The sequence below is a fragment of the Trichechus manatus genome, unplaced genomic scaffold (assembly GCF_000243295.1).
Source record: "Trichechus manatus latirostris isolate Lorelei unplaced genomic scaffold, TriManLat1.0 scaffold00010, whole genome shotgun sequence".
NCBI classification, from domain to species: domain Eukaryota; kingdom Metazoa; phylum Chordata; class Mammalia; order Sirenia; family Trichechidae; genus Trichechus; species Trichechus manatus.
Genome location: NW_004443946.1, coordinates 18,532,301 through 18,534,925, shown reverse-complemented (window position 1 = coordinate 18,534,925; position 2,625 = coordinate 18,532,301).

Genomic DNA, 2,625 nt, shown 5'->3' with positions numbered 1-2,625 from the left:
TTAATGTTCTGGCAGAGTTTGATCGTGCTGACCGTGACTTTCCTGAAACTGTCACCTCCCCTGGCTTTAGTGACCTCAAATGCTCTTGATTTTTTAATTATCTTCCTGTTCTCTTTTTCTCAGACACGTTCACAAGCAAATCTTATTCCACCCACTCTTTAGATGGGGTTTTCTGAGGTCTGGGTTTTAGCTACCTTTTCTTTTCATGCTACTTACTTTTCTGGGTGGTTTCATCCACTTTCATGTCCTCAGCTAGCCCCTATCCATACTGAAATTCTGTATTTCCAGCCTAGATTTATTTTCTGAGCCAGACCATATACCTACTACCTGCTTAATTTCTCTACTTGTATGTCCCTCAGGACCCTCAAAATGAACAGAGCTCTTGCTCTGTTCCCTACATATTGCTCTCTCTCTAACTCAGTGCACAGTACAGTAAAACTTGTGAAAGCCAGGACCTGTGTAAGGTGGAAACCTGTCAGAGAAGGAAAACTCAAATATTTTCCATTAAATAGAGAGCGACAGGAAAGTGGTAAGACTGCAGCTTGTCAAAGGTTTCAAGACCTGAAAAAAAAGGCAATCCTGTTGAGTAGCTGCTCTCACAGGTTTCACTGTATTATTATTCCCTAGCCAGTTGCCTAAGGAGCCCTGGTGGCACAATGGTTAAGCACTCGGCTGCTAACCGAAAGATTGGCTATTGGAATCCACCCAGCATCTCTGCAGGAGAAAGACCTGATGATCTGCTTCCAGAAAGATTACAACCAAGAAAATCATATGGGGCAGTTCTGCTCTGTCGCCTGAGATTGCTATGATCAGAATTGACTCGACAGTACCCGACAACAACCCAGTTGCCTAAGCCATACCACCATTCAACCAGATACCATGTCTTGTCAATTCTACCAGTTTTTTATTTTTCAGATTTTTGCCTGTTTCTTTATCTCTACTCCCACTAACTCAGTTCAGGCCTCATGTTTTTTGCTTGGATTGCTGCATTTTTCTCCTCTCTGGCTTGCCTGCCACCAGGTTTGCCCACTTCAACAGATTGTTTCAAAAACAAACTGGGGGAGTTCCAGCAAAATGGAGCCCTAGGCAGAAGCACCATGCCGACCCTCCACAGCAAAGATCCAAAAAACTAAGCCGAACAGAGAATACAACAATCCTGAAACCCTGAAACATCAAATGAAGAGATAAAGAACTCAGCCAAGCACCAAATGGAGTGAGAAAACTGACAGAGAATGGAGAGTGAGGAGAGATTCATGCAGAGGTCCCCTACCAGCTAACGCAGCGCAGATCCGCCATCTTGGACTCCTATCGGAGACCAGCAAACAGGGGGTATGAGAAAGCAGCCTCATGGAGCGTCCAGCGGGAGACAAAACAACTGGTAGTTGGCGATATATGCTTTCCCACCCCCCACCCTTCTTCACCCCGACTCGACCTCCTCTGCTTCCCTGGGCCACAGTCTCTTGACCGGGAAACAGCGGCTGCTTGGATTCCACACACCCGAATGGGTGGCTCTCTGAGTGCCATTCGTTGGCTGCTGGTGTTGCTTTTTCCCCGCTTCTTTTTATTTCTTCCTTGCCTCTCCCCACCTCCCCCTCCTTTTGCTTGAGTACCTCGCTCTGTGCGCCATCTCTGCTTCTTCCTGAGGGGCTGCAGAGCTCTGGTAATTTGTGATATACGCTTTCCCACTCTCTACCGTTCTTCACCCACACTCGGCCCCCTCTGCTTCCCACGGACACAGTCTGTTGTCCAGAAACACCAGCCCGCACTAGCTGGCTCTCTGAGTCCCATTTGTTGGCTGCTAGTGTTGCTTTTTTTTTTTTGCTTCTTTTGATTTCTTACTTGACTCTCGCCACCTCCCCCTCCCTTCGCTCAAGTACCTGGCTCTGTGCTCCATCTTTGCTTCTTCCTGAGGGGCTGCGGAGCTCCATTCGAGTGTGGAGCTGCTTCCCGGTCTAGGCTGCCGTGCTGGTGGGATCCCGGGGCTTTTGTTCATTTGTTTGTTTTGAATTGTTTGTTTGTTTTCTTTTTGTTTTCTTGAGTTGGGAGCCCTTTCTGGCAAGGCTGAGCTGCGTGGCAGGGAGACTCCCCTTCGGCTTTCACAGACGTGCGGAGAGATCCCTGAGGACATTTCTTTTTACGTTGTTTTTTTTTTATTTTCCTGTTTCTTTGGGGGCCTTTCTTGGTTTTTTTTTTTTTTAATTTGTTTTGTTTTCTTTTTCTTCTTTTTCCTTTTTTGTCTTTCTTCATTGCTCAGTTTCTCATCTCTCTATATATTCCTTCTCTTTCTGTTCCCTGAATACCTGGCGTTGTATACCTCTACGCCTTCTAGCCAGGCTGTACTGCAACACCTGAGAGCAACTTCCCCAGACCTCATAGCTACACCAGTGGGATCCCTGCGAACTTTGCAGTTCTTTAACCTTTCTGATTCTTGTTTATTCATTCTTTTCTTTTTTTCCTTCTCCCCTTTCTGTTTTTCTCCATTTCATAGTCTCTCATCTCTCCACACCAATGGCAAGCTCCCCTAGCATTATTTTTTGTTTGTTTGTATGTTTTTGGCTCCTGTTCCTCTCTCCTCTCTCCCATATCCATCTTAGCTCCACACATAACAATCTCCCCACTGCCTCC